Source organism: Notamacropus eugenii, chromosome 1 (genome assembly GCF_028372415.1).
Source record: "Notamacropus eugenii isolate mMacEug1 chromosome 1, mMacEug1.pri_v2, whole genome shotgun sequence".
NCBI classification, from domain to species: Eukaryota; Metazoa; Chordata; class Mammalia; order Diprotodontia; family Macropodidae; genus Notamacropus; species Notamacropus eugenii.
In genome coordinates this window covers 227003474-227024139 of record NC_092872.1, presented here as the reverse complement: position 1 = coordinate 227024139, position 20666 = coordinate 227003474, and the positions used below count along the sequence as shown (strand labels likewise).

At 39.4% G+C, this 20666-nt stretch overlaps 1 protein-coding gene across 6 annotated transcripts in view; it reads right to left on the bottom strand.

Moving 5' to 3' along the window:
• Window positions 1–20666, bottom strand: part of LOC140517081 (rap1 GTPase-GDP dissociation stimulator 1-like) — a 73614-nt gene that overhangs the window by 45297 nt on the left and 7651 nt on the right. The window contains exon 5 of one of the 6 annotated variants that reach the window (XM_072627971.1): window positions 10133–10184. The exons of the other annotated variants lie outside the window; for them this stretch is intronic. The gene's annotated coding sequence lies outside the window, so the exon portion shown is untranslated. The remainder of the gene's footprint in view (window positions 1–10132; window positions 10185–20666) is intronic. 6 annotated transcript variants of the gene reach the window in all.

Sequence of the window (20666 nt, the reverse complement as noted above, 5' to 3'; positions counted from 1 at the left end):
AAAGAATAGACAGGGCTTCTGCCGGAGCATAAGCAATACATACATCACAGATCAACAGACAGATCCGACTGCCTGACCCCTACATACACACAGTTACCAGAGAGAGAAGTACCAGCATCTGGGTTTTCAAAGTGGGGGGCACTCCTTAACAGCTGCCAGGGTCTCATCTGGCCATATCACAGGAACATTCTTCCAAAGAGTAAGCCCCCAAAGCAAAACCTCACCTCATATATAGTATAGATATTTGATCCCACTACCGATTTTCATGGGAAACTCTCATTGTGGCAAGTGACTGCCTACTCTGTATATATGTAAGATTAGATCCTACTCATTTAGATTTATAGTATTTAGACATAGAAAAAACCTAAGAAATAACTCAATCTATCAAATTCATTTTACAGAAAAAGAAACAGGAGAGAATTTGAATTAGAAAATTTGAAGAAGCAGAGTATTTGTAGCAGTGTTCCCAAGGTCACGTAGCTAGTAAGTAGAAAAAATAGAATTTCAACCCAGGTCTTTTAATACCCAGGGTGGCTAGGTGAATAGAGTGCGGGGCTTAGAATCTGGAAGACCTGAGTTCAAATTTGGCCTCAGGCAATGACTAGCCATTTGACCATGGGCAAGTCACTTTATCCTGTTTGCCTCAGTTTCCTCATCTGTAAAATGAGTTGGAGAAGGAAATGGTAAACCACTCCGGTATCTTTGACAAGAAAACCCCAGAAGAGATCATAAAGAGTTGTACATGACTGAAAAGTAACTGAGCAACAAAAACCTTTAATGCTAAACTCCATGATAAGATGCAATGAAGGGAGCACTAAACCTCTCAGAGCAACAGGATGTCAGCGATGCCTTAGCATAGAATAAATCTAAGGAGTCAGGGTTTAGTACCACTAGCTGGCTATATGACCTTGGACAATTACTTCCCCTCTGTAGGCCTGCGTTTCCTCATCTTATGAAATGACCTATAAAGTGCCTTCTAGCTGTGACAGCCTGTAAAATACACTGGAGGTGGGAGAAGCAAAAGGCAGGGTGAGCATCTGCAGTGAAAAAGCTCCTGAGAACAGGTCAGTCAGGGGTCAGTGAGACAGTGTCCCTTTCTAATCTCAATATCCTTAATGAACCCAATTCATTATGACCTAGAAAATCACTTTACTCTTGTATCTCATCAGATTGTAACTGCATTAGGAGATTTTAAATTAAGTTTCTAAGATTTGAAAGTGAGAAGGGGACAAAACCATCGCTCCACTTGGACAAGCTGGTTCTGTAAGTAGAGCATGGAGCCAGTATGGGCTGGTCAGGCAAAGGCACAATACAGTGGTAATTAACCATCCAGATGTGTGGGATTTCTCCAGGGGCTGATCAGCAGAATTACACCATATGCATAATGACACGTCTAGTCCTTGAAAGGACTCCATATGGTGAGAGTCCGGCCCATTATCAAATTACAACCCACACTCTCTAAGAAGGAGGAGGGAACCCTGGGGCCTAGACTGCAAATGCCATTGAAAGAGGGAGTGGGGGAAGAAACCTGTGCAGTTGAAACCTGACTCTAATCCAAAATGTCAGACCATTCCCTATTCTTTCTGTCCACCTTTTTAACTTTCCCTAGTTAAAGCTTTGTTATTTGGACACATAACCTGGGGTTCCTGCCTAAAATCAATCATTTAACAAGCATTTATTGAACATGCAGGGCATTATGGGAGACAGACTCTCCAGGGAAGCAAGCCATTCATTGGAGGGTACTGGGCCTCAGGGAAAAGGGCCTGTCAAAAAACACTTTGTCCACTCCTACTTTTCCCCCAGTCCCTCTTCTTACCACCCCATTCATCATTTGCATCTAGGTGAAATTAGTTTGAAATGAACATTAAGGAAAGGAATGTACAAAGAAGTTAGGTAGCCTGTTCAGGGTAGATAAAAGTAGGAAGCAACACCTTCTTCCTCTGATTTGCCTTCATGATTTTAGGAAGTTCAGACTGATTTCACACACACATATGTATATATACATGTGTATATACTCATACAGATAGATATATAAATTTCTTGTCTTAATATTAGCTGTTAGAGAGACCTCCATTCTCCCCAATGCCTCCTCAGTCATTGCCCTATTCACAGAAAGGTGATCTCCCTCAAAGTGTGGGTGCCAAATTTGCTATACCCTGGAGATGATTCTTCATATTTAATATGTGATATTTTCCCTCAGGAAGTACAATGTCCTGGAACAAAGGTTGAAGCTGAAATTTGCAGCCCTGGGTTCAAATCTGGCCTCCAGTGCTAACTAGCTGCGTGTGACTACAGGCTCTTTGAACTTGATCTTTCTTCATGTATAAAATGGAGACATTAGCAGTTGTTCCTGAGGTTGCTGAGGTCCTTTCTTTTCAATGCTCTGTAACCTGTGAAGTCTTACAGAAAATATGACTTGTCCTTGTTATTACAGTCTCACTTGAGGGGAAAAGTCATGTACATCTCAGAGATAATTAGCAACTCAAGGCAATATGTGTTAAGTGGCCAATTAGAGGTGAGGATTTTAGATGGTCAGAGGAGATTACTGAGAGCTGAGAAAGGTAATAAGGCCTTCCTGGAGAGGATGAAATGAACTAGAATTTGAAGGCTATTAAAACTGGTGAATCCATATTTACACAACAGGTGATTTAAGACTGAATGGGGGAAAATGAACTATGAAGCATTAAGATCTTTGTAATAGTAATGAATGTCATTATATAATAATCTGATGTTCTGGGTTTACTGTTAACAGGAGAAAGTGCTTCAGGAAGGAGATGCAGCTGCATTGAACCACTCCTACTCTTACTTGGTCCTTAATTGGCCAGCCAATGGAATGGGGTCAGGAGCAGATCTTATGGCCATGGTACCAACAGCTAACTGACCTGTATAAAAAATGAGCTCCTGACCTGGGTCTCATTAGTCCTAAGGGAATAGGAGAGATGTTGATCATTATCGCTTTTTTTTTTTTTTTGGCATTTTTGTTCCTGCTTCATTAAGACTTTAGAGCACAGTGTTCAGATCAAAGGACTTGAGTATGAATCTATTTTTGCTCCTTATGGCCTACATGACCCAAAGAACATTTAGGGGTCTTAATTTCCTCATAAGTAAAATGAGGGATCATTCCAGGTTGTATCTCCTACGATCTTAGTCTTTTTCATCCTTCCCCTCCACTTTCATTAAGGCTGTACAATAATAGAATTTTCCTTGACATCTGGGAAAGTTTCTGATTGGTCCAGCAGGATGTGGTATGCTCTAAAGTTAACTTCTGATCTTAAATTAACTCCAAAGGCCAAAGTTTCCTAGGAATGTGAAGGCTGCTGAATGTTATCCTTCACCTCCAGGTGTAGCTCCTTGAATTTGATCGCCTAAGAGAAGAGACTTTTGGGGAAAGGTGATCATTGTTTGTGGCTAGCCCTACAATAAGTGGGAATTACAAATAGGCAGATTGTGTCTTGATAGAAATAACTTCCTAGCAACTGTAGTAGTCCACAAATGAAATGAATTGTCCCAAGGGCTAATGAATTTCCTAAAATTGCATATCTTTGACCACTTGTCAGGGACATTTGTTATAGAGCGGATTCAGGCTTCAGGTGAGGGTTGAACCAGATGACTTCTGAAGTCCCTTCCAAACTCAGAGTCATTGATTCTGTGATTAGAATGATGGACATTTCAGGACAGATAAAGCAGGTTGGTGGGGGAGATAATTTGGATGTCTTTTGGCTCTCTATTACACAAATCATCACATTGCACTTGGGCTGATAAGACCCATATGTTTTTCAGTCCAATTACTCATATATTCTCATGAGATGAAGGTCATTCAGCTCCAGGCTCAATTTCATCTGGCCTCTTGGGAGCTCAGCCTAGAAACAGAAAGATGCTCCTTATTCTTGATGCCAGAGTCTGGAACTAATATAGCAATCTCAAGGAAACAATACTCGTATAATTAGGCATATGATGACATACTAATAACCTTCCCAATTCACAATTTCATTCCGTCCTTTGCTGACTCCCATTATCGCACCGCTCATAGGACTGGGTCTAAACTTACTTTTACCATTCAAAGTTAGCACCACTTAACTTTTTCAGCTTCATATCTTACTTCTCTGTATAAGTGATCTACCTAATCAGGTTGTAATACCTCCTTTATCCTGAACACACCATGAGCATTCCTGCCTTTGCCCCTTCACATGTGTTATTCTCCACCTGGAATGCCTATCTTTAGAAATTCTACCTACTCTTCTAGACACAGCCCAAGTCCCACTTATCTCATGAAGCTTCATCTGACCATATCAAGTGGAAGCATTCTCTTTCTGAACTACAGAATTCCAAGGGGACCTCAGAAGGCCCTAGAAGGTTGATTGTGGCTAAATGAAACTTAGCTACTGGGGAGGTAAGAAATTCATTATTGACTTTAGCCCAGCAATGGGTAGCAGAGGGTCCTTTAAGAGGATAAGAATTCCCAGTTGGGGAAATTTCTGGTAATAGGGGATAGGAACTGAGACAGGAACTTATCTATCAATAAGCAATTACTAAATATCCATTATGCAGTAGGCACTATGCTAGGTGTTCGGGATACAAACCAAAAATGAAACATCACTCTCACCAAGGGGCTTAGCTTCAGAATGAAACCTAGTTTCTTTTTTCAGGTGGAGCACACATGATTGGAATATAGTTTCTTGACTGATGAGTGAAACTGCCAAATGAAAGTCCAAGGACAAGAAGAAAAGACTGGAGTGATACTGGTCAGACCCAATCATGATAGGTCATAATATTAACTAGAGAGTCCTTAAGGCATGCAGGCAAGACCACTGCATCATTTGGCCAAGATGGACTTCAGGGTGGTTTCTTAACCTTAACTATTTGTATAATCTCCTTTACTACCACACTCATTGAGCCCTTGGCATATGTTGCTTAGTATTACTACCTTCCTTTTTCTGTGTTTCCAACTAGGCTGTAGTCTGTATCAGATCAGTGATCTGGTAATTATAACAATAGTAACTGAAATAACACTTTAGATATATTATTTCATTTGATCTTCACAATACTCCTGTGAGATATGCAGTTATCCCTTCCACATTGTGGGGATTAGGGGTGTGGCACCCTCTCAATTTGGAAAATGCATCTAAAATTTTTAGTCCTCTCTTTGTACCAGAGAAGTCTGATTTTTTTCTTTTATGTGGTGTTTATAGTATCTTACTGTAAAATTTGGGTTGAAATTATATAATACTATACATATATTTTGTGCATTTCTGAGTTTCTAAACTTTTTCTGTGTCATCTGCTGGCCATTGTTTGTCATCTGCAGCTTCTGCAAAACTCTCCAAAAAATTCCCATTAATTTCTTGTGCCTACCGTCGATATATTGAAATTGAGATGGAGAAAATCGTGGAAGAGATGACTGTATTAGAGCGGTATCATTATACCCATTTCACAGATGAGGAAACTGAGATTCAGAATGCTTAAATGACTTGCCCAAAATCACACAGTTTGAACTACAAAATATTATATCTAAGTAATTCCATCCTGGAAATCATCTTGCACTACCTCCTTATTTTACAGAAAAAATAATCTGAGCTTCAGAGATATGAAGAGCTTTACCCCAAAACAAACTACCAGTGAGTATGGGAGGGGATATTAGCTATTTTTCCAAATAGAAGGATACACACCTGTATATACACACTTATATGTATATATGTATGAATGTGTACAGTACTAGTATTATTTTTATACCCATTTTACAGATGAGGAAACAGACTCAATGCTTAAATGACTTGAAATATCTCTATGACAGTCATGTGATGAAACCCACCTAGGTAGACTCCTAGTTTCCCCTTTTTATTTCCTCTTGTCCTCTCCAATAAAAATCCACCTTGCCATTTGTATACATACATATACGTATGAATATATATAAACACATATGAACAAATACATATGAATATATATCTGATTTCTGAATGCCTTGGATTATAATTTGTGAAGATTAATTTTTTTTTTAAATTTTAATTAATTTATTTATTTCACTTTTAACATTCATTTTCACAGAATTTTTGGGCTCTAAATTTTCTCCCCCCTTGTCCCCTCCCCCCACCCCCAAACACCGAGCATTCCAATTGCCCGCATCACCACTCCGCTCTCTCCTCCATCATTCCTCTCTGCCCTTGTCTCCATCCTCTCCTCTGTCCTGTTGGGCCAAATAACTTTCTATACCCCTTTACCTGTATTTCTTATTTCCTAGTGGCAAGAACAGTACTTGACAGTTATTCCTAAAACTTTGAGTTCCAACTTCTTCTCCTCCCTCCCTCCCCATCCCCTCCCTTTGGAAGGCAAGCAATTCAATATAGGCCAAATCTGTGTAGTTTTGCAAATGACTTCCATAATAGTTGTGTTGTATAAGACTAACTATATTTCCCTCCATCCTATCCTGCTTCCAATTACTTCTATTCTCTCTTTTGATCCTGTCCCTCCCTGTGAGTGTCAACCTCAAATTGTACCCTCCTCCCCATGCCCTCCCTTCCATCGTCCCCCCCACCCTGTTTATCCTCTTGTCCCCCATCTTCCTGTATTGTAAGATAGGTTTTCATGCCAAAATGAGTGTGCTTTTTATTCCTTCCTTTAGTGGAATGTGATGAGAGTAAACTTCATGTTTTTCTCTCATCTCCCCTCTTTTTCCCCAAACTAAAAAAAGCTTTTGCTTGCCTCTTTTATGAGAGATAATTTGCACCATTCCATTTCTCCCTTTCTCCTCTGAATATATTTCTCTCTCACCCCTTAATTTCATTTTTTAAAGATATGATCCCATCCTATTCCATTCACTCTGTGCTCTGTGTGTGTGTGTGTGTGTGTGTGTGTGTGTGTGTAATCCCACCCAGTACCCAGATACTGAAAAGTTTCAAGAGTTACAGATATTGTCTTTCCATGTAGGAATGTAAACAGTTCAACTTTAGTAAGTCCCTTATGACTTCTCTTTGCTGTTTACCTTTTCATGCTTCTCTCCATTCTTGTGTTTGAAAGTCAAATTTTCTTTTTAGCTCTGGTCTTTTCATCAAGAATGCTTGAAAGTCCTCTATTTCATTGAAAGACTAATTTTTCCCCTGAAGTATTATACTCAGTTTTGCTGGGTAGGTGATTCTTGGTTTTAGTCCTAGTTCCTTTTGCTTCTGGAATATCCTATTCCATGCCCTTTGATCCCTTAATGTAGAAGCTGCTAGATCTTGTGTTATCCTGATTGTATTTCCACAGTACTTGAATTGTTTCTTTCTAACTGCTTGCAATATTTTCTCCTTGACCTGGGAATTCTGGAATTTGGCCACAATATTCCTAGGAGTTTCTCTTTTGGGATCTTTTTCTGGTGGTGATCAGTGAATTCTTTCAATATTTATTTTGCCCTCTGGTTCTAGAATATCAGGGCAGTTTTCCTTGATAATTTCATGAAAGATGATGTCTAGGCTCTTTTTTTTGATCATGGCTTTCAGGTAGGCCCATAATTTTTAAATTGTCTCTTCTGGATCTATTTTCCAGGTCAGCTGTTTTTCCAATGAGATATTTCATATTCTCTTCCATTTTTTCATTGTTTTGGTTTTGTTTTGTGATTTCTTGGTTTCTTCTACAGTCATTAGCCTCCATCTGTTCCATTCTAATTTTGAAAGAACTATTTTCTTCAGTGAGCTTTTGAATCTCCTTTTCCATTTGGCTAATTCTGCTTTTTAAAGCATTCTTCTCCTCATTGGCTTCTTGAACCTCCTTTGCCAATTGAGTTAGCCTGTTTTTCAGGGTGTTATTTTCTTCAGCATTTTTTTGGGTCTCCTTTAGCAGGGTGCTGATCTGTTGTTCATACTTTGCTTGCAAGTCTTTTATTGCTCTTCCCAGTTTTTCCTCCACCTCTCTAACATAATTTTGAAAATTTTTTGAGCTCTTTATGAGCTTTTCCCAGGTCTGATCCCATTGAGTGGGCTGGGATGTAGAAGCACTGACTTCCGTGTCTTCCCCTGATGATGAGCACCGCTCTTCCTCATCAGAAAGGAGGGGAGGAGAAACCTGCTCACCAAGAAAGTAACCCTCTATAGTCTTGCTTTTTTTCCCTTTTCTGGGCATTTTCCTAGCCAGTGACTTGACCTCTGAATATTCTCCTCACACCCACCTCGCCTCCGGATCCTCCCAGCCAGCTCTTGGGGTCTGAGACTCAAATGCTGCTTCCCAGCCTCAGGGCTTTGGGCAGGGGCAGGGCTGCTATTCAGTGTGAGATCAAGTTCAGCTGCCCAGATGGGGGCAGGGCCGCCTCACAGGCTCAGTTCCCTCAGGGGGTTTATGCAGAGACCTTCAACAATGGATCCAGGCTCCTGCCTGCTTGGGGAGCCCTGGTCTGCTCCCACCTCTGCTGGTGCCTTCCGAGGGGGCCTGAGTCATGGGGGCTCCCCACTCCCCTCTTGACCCACCAAAGAGACCCTCTCACCGACCCTTATCACCTGTGGGTGGAGGGACCCATGTGGCTGCTGGAGATTCTGTCCCTGAAGCCTGCTCGGATCTGCTCCCCACTCGGATCTGCTCTTCTCGGCCCCAGGCAGCTGCGGCAGGGCTGTTCTTGGCTCCCAGTCCGCTGCTCGAAGAACCTTTTGTGAGAGGTTTTCAGGCTCTCTGGAACAGAAATCTTATCCGCTCCACTGTTATTTAGCTTCTCCTGCTCCAGAATTTATTGGCAGCTCTTTACTATAGATATTTCATGGGCTGTGGGTTCGGAGCTAGCGTATTTGTGTGTTTCTACTCCACCATCTTGGCTCCGCCCCATGAAGATTAAATTAAGAAATATTTACAAAATGCTTAGCAAAGTTCTTAGCACATGGTAGGTGCTTAATAAATACTTTTCCTCTCCTTTCCCCCACCGCCTTCCTCACCATCAGTTAGTGATGATTCACAGTTTGTGGTTATTAAGATTCTGGCTTTTTTGGAATGAAATTTGAAGATGTGACTAGGCCTGATGACTGTTAGATTTCCAAGAACAACTTCTACAATGGTGAAAGTGTTGTGGTGCTATGAGGGAAAGAATAACTAAAATATCTCCCAGATGAAAAACAGTGTCATCTTATTAGAAATGACATCAAGATTGACACTGAATAGTACCTTGGAGAGTACCAGATGGTGTAGAACTCACAGTGTCAGGGGAATTCAACTTTTGGAACATGAAAGCTAAGTTGGTTAAATGTCCCCCTTACTCCCTATGTAGCCAACCATGTATGTTGGGTTGTATCCAGAGAAGAGATAGGGAAGGGAATAAAGGCCTGGCAAGAATCTCTACTGAGTGTCTGATGAAATGGAAAGAGCATTGCACCAGTAAGCAGAAGACCTAGGTTTTAGATTGTGTTCTGCCACAGCCTTACTATATGATAGTGGATAAATCATTTAACTTGTCTCAGCTCTGGCTTTCTCCTCTAGTGTAAGAATGTCTGTCCTGTTTGCTTCATATGTTTGTTGTAAATCCCAAATGAGATAATAAGACTTTAAGATAGGCAGTGCAAGGTAGGAAATAGAGTACTGGACCTGGAGTCTAAAATACCTGAGTTTGTGTCCTGCCTCAGAAACTTATTAGCTGTGCAACTCTGGGCAAGTCACTTAACCTTTTATGAGCTTAATTTTCCTGATCTGTAAAATGGGGATCATGATAGAACTTAATCAGAGGTCTAATAACATAGATAACACATGTAAAATGTCTTGCAAACCTTAAAGCGCTTTATAAATACCATCTTTTGTAAATATTGTTTTCATTATTCTATCATTCAAGGGATATTAATTATTATTGTAGCCTGGTTACCATCTAGAACTCTTGCTAGGCTTAGTCAAGGGCTGGCATTGGGTACATTTTTCAGGTTAAAAAGCTTTCTGCTCTTCTTTCTCCCCATGCCTTTTACATGCCACAGTATTTTCCTGCTGCTTTCTCTCTTGGAACTTAGTCACAAAGAAAGGTAGTTTAATAAGCTTTTTCATGTTAAGGTGGTAATAACATTCTGCATTTCTAGGGATATTTGCATTTTAACAGAGCAGCCTTGAGTGAATATTGGTTAAACCAAAGGGACAACCCACAGATTATGGAATTTAGATATCGACAAGGGAAATATCTTTAGGTCACAGATCATTCTAATCACCTGCATGAAGTGCTTGTTCTTCTTGTTGGTAAGGTCAGCTCTGGTCCAGCCTCTATATGAGAGAGTCCCAAAATTGATTGCAAGTAGAATCCATTGAAAGAGGCCAGAAAAGCAGTTTTGTTGTCTATATTGGAGTCTGATGAGGGAGAAAACACTGGGAAGTGCTTGGGTTGAGAGCTGACCTGGGTCTCAAATTGTTCTGATGATATGGCTCTTTTTTTTTTTTTTTTTAATAAGAACAAGGGTAAGCAAAAAGTGATAATGAGCCCAGGGACTGTTTTCCTTATAATTCTCCCCTTGCTTTGCTTCTCCTACCAGTGAAGAGGGTGCTATTTCTATGTATTTCTTCTTGCCATGTGAACCAAGACATCAACCTATTCTTAGAGTAAGCACTACACAGTGCTTACTATTCCATGAACAGGATTCATGGAAGAGACTTTAGAGGTCATGCAAGTGCTTTATTTTATAGATGAGGAAATAGAGGCCTAGTGGAGTGGAGGCAATACAGCGGTAGAGCTGGGATTAGCATCTAAGCCTTCTACCTCTTAATCTAATGCTCTTTCTACTATACCCCATTTGAAGCATGGTGAAATAAAGTGATTTTCACTCTAGAAACAATATTATTCTTTGCTTTTGCTATGAAGAATCCTAACACACTATAGGAGACTTGGGAGACTCAGGAATGTACATGTAATTGCCAGTGAAAGTTTCATACAAACTGAACCTGAAACTCATTGTCATACTTATACCATAATACAACTTTAAGAAGAGGTGATGTAATGGAAAAAACACTGGATTTGAGAGTCAATAGGGCAGCTTTAGACTTTATCTCTAACTAGCTGTGTGATCTTGGCCAAACTGATCGCCATCTGTGGTCTTCCATTTTCTTATCCTTAAGAAGGGGAAAGGTGGGCAGGGAGTTGCTTCCTAATGATCTCCACATTCTTCTAGCTAATAGTCTTTTATTCTATGACTTTAGTGTTTAGTGATTACAGTAAAAGAGTGTGATAAGTATGTTATGGTGATGTTGGCCTCTATTGTGATATTGGCCTCATGCTTGTGTCCATAAAGTATTTTCTTCTACTCTTTATTCCTGACTGTTATAAATACTCTTTAGTGCAGACGATTTAAAATAGGTCATAAATCCTTTCTTTCCATTCAAACTGAGTGGGTTTCTATAAGGTTCTGGATGAGATACTGTGCTCAGGAGGTGGGCGATTGGGAAACCATGGATAATAGGAAGGACAAACCCTCATGTCATCTAATTTATGATAGGCTAAAGAGGCTTTTATCTAAGCCTATTGATTGAATATCAGTTGAAATATCTCTGACTGAAGCCCATCTAGATAGCCTCCTTTTAATTTCATGTCCTTTCCAGTTAAAGTCTACCCTATTGCTTGGCCTACTCTCCTCTGACTTGGTGGTCATCTCAGTGATGAGTACTTGCTCTACACTGTCTATCCATATCCCATTTATTACCCTAGGTACTGACCCTGGAGACCTAAAGACAAATTTTGGAGAGGCAAGAAATGAGTGGATTTGGCCCTCTGTCTTGGTGCATTGCCTGTCCATATCCTTTCTAGGCCTGTGAGTGGCCTGAAGCTCCCTTCAAAGGGAGTACTGAATGCCTATACCATCTGTTGGTTGTCTGGCATTGACTCTTTGGAGATGGTGTACTGGATATTCTGTCCAGCTAGAAAAGGCTTGGGACAAACCTTGATTCAGCAGAGCTGCTGTGCAAGGATGTAGACATCTTAATGCTGTAGCTCAGGTTATCCCAATTCACTGTGAGACTGGGCACTAGGATAAATGGCCTTACAGATGTCTGATCACAGACACCACATGCTGTAGGCTGCAGGGCTAACTTTAGAATGGGAAGTGAGACAGACTAAAAAAGGAATTTGGAACACATGCAAATTCCGGAACACCCAGGTGCTGGTTTAGAGACTGCTTTCAAAGCTGGGGCTTTGATAGTAGCTCTTACAGGAATGACAGTGGGCTTGGAAAAGTGGTGTGTGCAAAAGGTAGAGTCTATATACACAGTGGGTGCTTAGGTGATGTTTGCTGTTTATATTTAATTGAGTTGAATACTGAACTAAATTCAGTGAAGGAAATAATTCTCCTCACTCTCATTTTGCAAGGGAGGAAGCAGAAACACATGAAGAGAATAGGAAGAAAAAAAAGACTTGGACAGAAATTTCTTCAGTTCATTCTTATGATGACAGAAATCATTTCTGCCACTAAGTGCCTTATTTCTTGGGCTTTTCAAAGTCTGAAATCCTCTGTGTATGGGCAGGGACAACCTTCAGAAAATCCCCAAATCAGGAAGTTTATTTTAACTGATCTTCTCTGAACTCCTTCCCCTCACAGCGATTATTCCTCCCCTTCACTGATTCCACACTCGAGGCTCCCAGTGACTTCTCAGTTTTACCCTTCTTTGTTTTTAACCCTTTCACAAAGAGCAGGTACTGTTCTCCTCCCTCTACCCCCTCCCCCTCCTCTCCAATCCCACCCCTACCCAGGAACTCCTCAGTGTGAGTAAAAGTTTCCTTACCTCTGAGGCATTTACATTTTACCCCAATTACTTGCTGGTCTCTTCCAGCATTAAATCTGCAATCCCAAGATCTTTTGAGAAAGAGACTGATGAGGTTGCAGGAAAATTCATTGACCAACTTAGATTTAAAACTGTTAGCTCCTAATTAGATTTAATTCTATTTTAAAAAAGGGTAATTTGATTAAAAAAAAAGATATATAGAAGCTGCTCTGTGATGAAACATCCGAAAGACTTTTTGGCTCTAGTAACATTCAAAACAAAGTAAAGTACAATACGGTATTTAATTAAGTAAGCAGCAAGCGTTTGAGAATAGATTTTTTTTTAACCTTTCTTTGTATCCCTTTCACTTAGTGCAGTGCCTGGTACGTAGTAAACACTTCATGTTTTTGGACTGACTATTTACTATGTGCCAGGCATTGTCACAAACACACACACATACACACAGAGGAAAAAAGGTTGCTGATTTCAGTGATCTGCCTTCTAATGGGAGAGAAAGCATGTGTAGATGAATAGTTACATGCAGGATTCAGCTCTTATACTCCTACAGTGATGGGGACAGAATGGTGGAAGGGAGGCAGGGAGAGGGTGGTAAGAAACACTCTGGAGGTGATTTCCATCAGCAGCCTATTCTGTTCTGTACTTACTCTGCATCTTCTGGTCTTAGGGTTGCCTAGGGTCATTGCACAGTCAGTATGTGACAAAGACAGGATTGAATGCAACTCTTCATGACTCTGAGGACATTTGTCTATTTATCATCTGATGCTGCCTCTCAAATATGAACTTAATTGTTGGTAAATCCATGTGAGTTCCTTGTCCAAATAACAGAGGGGACATGGTGTTAGAGGAACTGAATCATCTCATTCTTGGCATTCTTGCTAAAAATGAAATCAGAAGGGAGAGAAGGAAGCTGCAGCTAAATGGGAGAGTGACCCACAGGTAGATGGACCTTGGATAGTTTCACTGCATGTCCAAAAGTCTGAAAAAGAAGTGTCATTCTATAGGAGAGTTGGTCACCTTGTCTTGAAGTGCTCATGACAAGTTTAAACAAAAGGAATGCCATGAAGATAGTTGCAGATTGTTTCCATAAGATTTCAGAGAATGAGAAGGTAGGTAAAGTTTATAGATGAGATCTCTAAATCAAATCAGTGTATACTTTAATACAGTGACTTCATGACAAAGATGAGTATGTGGAAGGATAGTGAAAAATGCATTAGAAAATATGACTCAAGATCAAGACACGAAAAAGGATAAAGGCTTGTAGACAATATAGAATCCTCATGTAGACACATATATTATGAACATTTTTTTCAAGAAAAAGGTTGGGTGGCAATGGATAATTTAAGCATCCAAAGGTACCACAGAAATGAAATGGACTATATTTTACCATAAAGGAAATTGTTGGTTACTGATGTATAACTCATTTCTCAAATCAGCTTTTCTGTTTATAGTCATACTACAAACTTCTTCAAGCAAAAATAAGAATTAATACCAAACTAGAAAAGAATATAATTAGAAGATACTGAATGAAATTAAAACAGTTCCCTCTTTTACCAAATAAGTTACTTACAATAGAAAAGGGCTGGGGGTGGAGATGACACATGGATAAAGGAACAGATAACAACAAAGGCATACTATTTTCTAAAAAATTTCAAATGTCACAAAGAGATCAAAAGGGCCTACCAACTATTTAACCAACTAGTTCTTGATCTCCGTGCCAAATATACATGGCAACTATGGGCACATCTGGCTTATAATAGAAATTCTTCTGCAAAACCTTATGGTGGAAGATTATAAGCACTATGGGGTCACAAAACAGTGAGAAGTAATGAAGGGAAAAATGAGACTGCAGAGATTGATTTGAGACTCAGTGAATTCAGATCACCCAAGAGAATTTAAGGATAAACCTGGTAGGATTCTTTTTTGCAAATCAACATCTATTTCTTATTCTAGCTAGGGATTCAGCTCCAGATTGGGAGTGAAATGGATGAAATTTTGAACCCAAAATTCAAGCGCAGGGATATAGCACTGTAGTCATCTATAGTCAGAGGAAGCAGCTGCTTGTTGGTGAAAGTTCAAGAAGCAAGGAAAGGCCTCCACAAACCCCTAGAAACAACAGAATATGAGAGCTGAAAGCAGTTTTGGGGCTAATGTAACTCATCAGGAATTCCCTCTCTAGAACTCTGATGAGGAGGCATCTAGTGCCAATTTGAAGACCTCCAGTTATAAGAGAATCAATCACTTCCCCTGACAGCTTTAGGATGATTTTAATTGTTAGGTGGCTAGGTGATGCTGTGAATAATAGGGCACTGGCCTAATATCAGGAAGACAAGTTCAGAATCTACCTCAGATACTGATTACCTGTATGATTCTGGGCAAATCACTTCTGTCTGCCTCAGTTTCCTCATCTGTAAAATGGAGATATCATCATGTACCTTTCAGGATGGTTGTGAAGATCAAATGAGATGATATTTGTAAAGTACTTTGTAACTTTAAAATTTTATATAAATGCTAGCCATTATTATTAGGATTATTTTTTTCATAATTGAAATTATCTTGAGAAATTATGCTCTACTACCTTTGGGGCATGAAAAGCTAGTATAACTTTTCTTCCACATAGCCCTTTAAATACATGATTCTTAGTACTTTTGTTTGATGAGACTGTATGATTGAGAATCATTGAAAAGCATGATCTATGAAGAATCAAAATGGTAGGCTGAAACACATTGTCAATGATTTGTATACAAGAAATCAGTCCAGAGGTATGTGATTAAGAAAGGAGATGGTTTGGTATGTAGTAAGTACAAGGAATGATGCATGAGCAACCCATGTACTGGCTTGTACTGCTAGGGAAGTCAAGACACAGAGGAAGTTCTCTAGCATGTTAGGTGATCCTCCTAGGGAAAAAGGCATGGATGATAAAGGTACAAATTGAGAAGGCATAGGGAGTATCCTTACCAATGAGATCATGGAGTTGGTAAAACTTTCTATAATACTTATGCTTCAATGAGTGCTTGTTCATAGTGGGAAGGTGGTAGACTAGATGACTTCAAGGTCCCGTCAAGCTCTGTATGTTCCTATGACTCAGACCTAGGTACCTTCTCCAGACTAGGCAGCAAAGGTTTCTGGAGTTCTAGTGTAACAGGTTCATAGTACACAAAGTGTTGCCAGCCAGTTTGGGAATGGATACCATGGTCTCTAGTGATATGTAGCTTAAGTTGGGACAGATATTTCCTTCTGCAATTAGAATCACCCCTCCTCTACTTCACTGAGGAGTTAAGATTAGACATGATAGCCCAGGTTTCAGAGAGGAGGAAGCTGAAAGTTTAAAAGCAACTTCTCCCTCCATCTAGTTGGAAAGGGATTTAGAGGTAGCCCTCTGGGGAGAAGGCCAAGATTCATTACCTTTTTCCCTCTAAGGGAAGTTCTTTACTCAGGGCATAAAACTTAGTGGTATTATTAAGTGGAGGTCACCTTTCTGACCAATTTTTACTAATAAAATTTTGCCAATTTGGATTGAATTAAGGTTAGTAAGCAAGGACCCATGAGAGGGGTTAAGGTTGGGAGGGTAATACTATCAGTCATTCAGATGGAAAAAAGGTTAATAAGGGTAAAAGATGCATAAAAAAAGGAATAATGTAAAGGATGTGAGATGGAACTGAGATGTCAAAAGGTGAAATGGTGAAAGGTCAAAAGGTGAAATGAAGAAAAAGCTGAAATGAAGAAATTCAGAAAAGTTCCTGAGAACAGAAAAGTTTATGAGGGTTTACTTGAAGACACTCATGGCCATTTGTGCACGTGGTTTAGCATTAGGATTAATGTTGCCTTAGTTCCATGCTTTTTCACTGAAAAAATTTCAGAGTTCATGTTATTATAAGACTGCTTCACCAAGGAACTAAGATATAAATGGGAATTACATTTTTTAAAAATCTATGTTATTTGGATGAAAATGTACACTATGAATTAATAAACAGGATATTTTCTTATCCACTGATATGCCTTTTTTTTAAATGTTAATGGTGAGACTTGAAGAATGAAGGGAGAAAGATTGTGAGAAAGAGGAGGAAGGAGGGATTGGTTAGGAAGGGGAACAAATCTCTGCTGCTTTGAAAATGCTTACAAATTCCCCAATAGTTTTTGTCTGTGTAACACTTGGCAAACTCTGTCTTATGCTAGCTAGGGGGAAGAGTGCTGCATTATGGGAAGTGAAACACATATAAATTGTATATATAAAAGGCTTCCTGGGCAGTCCAGATGAAATCTTGAAGAGTCCTGACAAAGACCTGGGTAGCACAGAGTTTGATCTTCCAGATTAAATCTGAAAGGAGAGATTTAGCTTTCTTTGCTGAATTTCTTGGAGTTTCCCTTCCCATGGGCATAACTGACAGAATGTTTATTCTTAAATGATGCACATTTCTCTGATCCTCATCAAAATTTGTTGGAATGAATGTGTATTTATTATGGCCAAAGACAATTCCAGCCACTATCCTCAGTGAAGCAAATCCACTAATTGGGCTTTTGCTTAGCTTGGTGTTCTGAAGGTCATTTGTTCGCATGTCTTTTACATTGATTATGTCCCTTAGCACATGAAAAAGTATTTGCATTTCCATAAATCTCTAATTTTGCTTAATGAAGCCAAGCTCAAATAATATGATTTGACTTAAAATAGTCCTAATCAAAAGATAGAATTAGGTGAACAAGCAATTTATTAAGCACTCCTCCTGTGTGCCAGGCATTAATGTGGGAATCCATATAAGAGGAAAATAGTCCCTGCCCTTAGGAAATTCTTAGAATAGAAGGCTAAACAAGAATATAACCCATTGCATTAATTTACTAATTGTTCTTTCCCTTAGGATCTGAGTTTGAGATGGCGATTTAGGCATCACACACACACACACACGCACACACACAAGGTCTGGGTTCCAGTTTTTTACATTTACATTTCACATTTCAGAGCATTAAGTGACTGTTCCATATAACAGATAACCTTTGAAGTACTAACCTGACCTCAGTTGTGGCAGCTGGCTCAATATCTGAGTACTTTATTTTGATTGGGAACTCTTCTTTTCCCTATTGTCTTTCCCTTTCCTTCTAGCTCAAATCTGCTAAAGTGATGATATTTGGGGAACAAATTTACTAAGAAATCAGCAGTCCTTAAAGTGTTTATTTACTATATAAAAGTTGCATTAAAGCACTATAAGAAAATTAGAAAGGATTCAGAGAAGAGTCACAAAAATGATTAAGAGCTAGAGGGACTGACGAGGAGGAAAGAGAAAAGAAATTAACTAGGCAGAGATTTCCCAAATTATGACTAAGAGGGACTTGATGACAATCTATGAGCATTTGTATACACCAGTGAAAGAGAAGAATTGTTTATGGCAGTCCAGAGGGGATAGCCAGGCATAACGGAATGCAATTATAAGGAGGCAAATGCATTTATTTATTTTACTCTTTTGCTTATGAACTAACCAAATATGATTCACTTGACTGATTAATTTGGTGAGGGCTTCAGGACCCTGGCAGTTAAATAAACCAATGAGAGCTCAGAGGAGGCAAAATGCTGCTTCTATTGTTGTAGGAACACTGGACTGGGTTCTGGTCTTATATTAGCCCATAACTTGCTGTGTGACCTTGGGGAGGTCAATTTTATACCTCGGTAGGCCTTGGCTTTTTCATTGTAAAATGACATCTATGGACAAATATCCCTTCTAGCTCTAAGATTCTGTGAGCTCATAGGGAAAGCCACACAAAAATCATGTCAATGTTTTATTGAAACACAGGTCATCATCCTCCCAAATTATCACAATAGAAATAATAATTTGATATTATTGTGTTGGTATGCCAATTCCTTCCACCACAAAGATGGAACCTGTGTACAGTTTAGCAGATGAGTCTTATGGAAGTGTCTGAGTTTTGGGGAGGTCCACAGATTTGCCCATGGTCACAAGGCTAGTTAGTAAGTGTGAAAGGCAGGAGTTGAATCCTGTTTCTTAGCTTCATGCTATAGACAAGTGGCAGTAAGCCTCCCTTAACTTATTCCAGTATTTTCATGGCCATTTACTTTTCTAGTTATCTTAAGTTTTTGTGTTGTGTATGAAGAGAGATATCCACAAAGCAATATTCATCCACAGTGGCCATGTCTCTACAAGCAAAGCAAAGTAAGGAATTGAGGCAGTTACTACACTAAAGACTTTTTGGCAGACTGGTGTTAACTGAACTGGGACTTTAAAGTGGTATTTGTGGGTTTTTCAGTTTGAATTGCACAGCTGATTATCTCAATTCTCTACTTGCCTATTGCTTAGTAGGTGCTGAATTGAATCAAAGTGGTGACCTTATTATGGATCCAATTCCAAATTAAGGATTTCTAGAGGGATCTCAGAAGCCATTTAGGGCAGTGTTAGTCAGCCTTAACCAGGCTGTGGACCAGTCAAATACCTACATTTTATAACTCTAGTCTCTCTACTCTTCATTGACTCAGAGAGACACATTTTTCAGCAGCTCAGGGGACAGAAAAAGGGATAGGGAGCAAGAGTTGGATAGAAGAGGGAAGGAAGATGAGAGACAAGAATCAGTTTTTAAGGTTTATAGGTGTTAAAAAAAAAAGCAAGGGTCCTGTGGTAGTAAAAATTTTAAGGGTCTGTACAAATTTGTCAGGATAGAAATAAAAAAAATAGTGGCCATCTACCTACTAACACACATGCCCATGCTGGTTTGATGATTTGACTGACTTGAACAGATAGCTAGTTAAACAAGTAGTTTGATTTTTTTTGAATAAATTCGCTAAAATGTTGTGTGTTTCATTTTGTTAGTTTTTAACTGAATTGTTGGTTAACCCAACTGGTTAGAACAGAGATTTCAAAATAAAAAAAATATAACTGTCAGTAAAAAACAAATAAAGCAAATGAAACTCTTGGTCATATACTCCCAATTTATGAATGTTTGCTTATTTATAAACTATATATGGACCCTGCTGTTCTAATAATTATGCAGGTTATCAATGTGTATAAAAAGCTAAATTTTAAAAAAAAAGATTAAGACGGAGTAAAGCAGGCCATGGAGTTCACTGAGGATGTAAGTTGGATAATCAAACATGAGCTTTAGTAAAATCACTTCAGTGGCTATGTGGCAGAAGGATTGAAGGTAGGAGAGAGTAGACAGGGTGACTATTAGGAAATTTTTGCAATAATCTAGGTGAGAGGTCATGAGGATTTGAACTGGGGTGAGTAGAAAGAAGGCAAAGGAAAGTGAGAAATCAAGAAAAACGTCAAATATGCCAACCTGGGTGACTAGGAAGATGATGGTAGCCTTAAAAAAAATAGAGAAATTTGCAGGAAGGTTGGTTTGGGAACAAAGATAATTAATTCTGTTAGGGATGTGCTGAGTTTAAGATGCCTAAGGAACTTTGAGCTCAAAAACTTTAATAGGCAGTTGGAGATGTGGGCCTGGACTTCAGGAGAAAGATTGGGACTGGATATATAGATTTATAAGTCATCTGCATAGAGAGGATAATGGAGCTTCTGCGAATGGATGAAGGTACCAAGTGAGAGAGCGTGTGGAGAGAAAAGAATAAGGCCCCCAGATGGAGGACCTTGAGGAATACACACAATTAGGCAATGGAATGAATGATAATCTAGTGAAGGAGATGAGAAGGTATTTCTGGGGATAAAGAAGCAGCAAAAAAACGAAAAGTAAGCATTGTCAAGAAAATCTAGGGAGGAGAAAATAAGCACCTAGGAAGCAAGGGATTTCAATGGTGTCAAATGCACAGATAGGTCCATAAGGAACAGGACTCAGAAAAGGCCATCAGGGTTGGTAAGAGAACACTAACAACTTTGCTTTTTGTTTTGTTTTGGTGAGGCGATTGAGGTTAAGTGACTTGCCCAGGGTCACACAGCTAATAAGTGTCAAGTGTCTGGTCTGAGGCAGGATTTTAACTCAGAGGTCCTCCTGACTCTAGAGTCGGTGTTCTTTGCCTTCTAGCTG